Genomic DNA, 524 nt, shown 5'->3' on the forward strand with positions numbered 1-524 from the left:
CATGACTTCTTTTGAGAAGACAGAATTGATAACATCAAGGTATGTTCTACAGAGATAACGATCATTAATGAGAGGCTGTGGACGGAGCACAGCGATGCTTCTTCCAGCCTGAGCAGGCAAATTACCCTGAAAGTTGGTCCTAAATGGAGACATCTATCAAGGTAAATGTTCTGGGTCCACACTGACTTCATCTCACTGGTTTTGCTTTATTGTCTCATATGCTCAGCAACGGAACCTTGAAACTGCCAGAGAGATGAGTAAGAAGATTCCTTCTACTAATCTTATTTCCAAATGTAATTGGTGCCTGAATTATGAAGCTCTTGGCCTCTAAAGACGGTGCGAACAGAGCCATCCATCCTTGTAAGCGGGCCAAGGTGTCACCGTGATGCATACGCACATCCCAGCAACAGAAAAGTTAGTGGAATTGGTACAATCTTTCTGGAAAGCAATTTCGCAATATGTCTCGAACATTTAAATTTGTAGATCCTACATTCCACTGGTTTTAACTTCAAGGACTTAACTTA

The sequence above is a fragment of the Microtus ochrogaster genome, unplaced genomic scaffold (genome assembly GCF_000317375.1).
Source record: "Microtus ochrogaster isolate Prairie Vole_2 unplaced genomic scaffold, MicOch1.0 UNK3, whole genome shotgun sequence".
NCBI lineage: Eukaryota > Metazoa > Chordata > Mammalia > Rodentia > Cricetidae > Microtus > Microtus ochrogaster.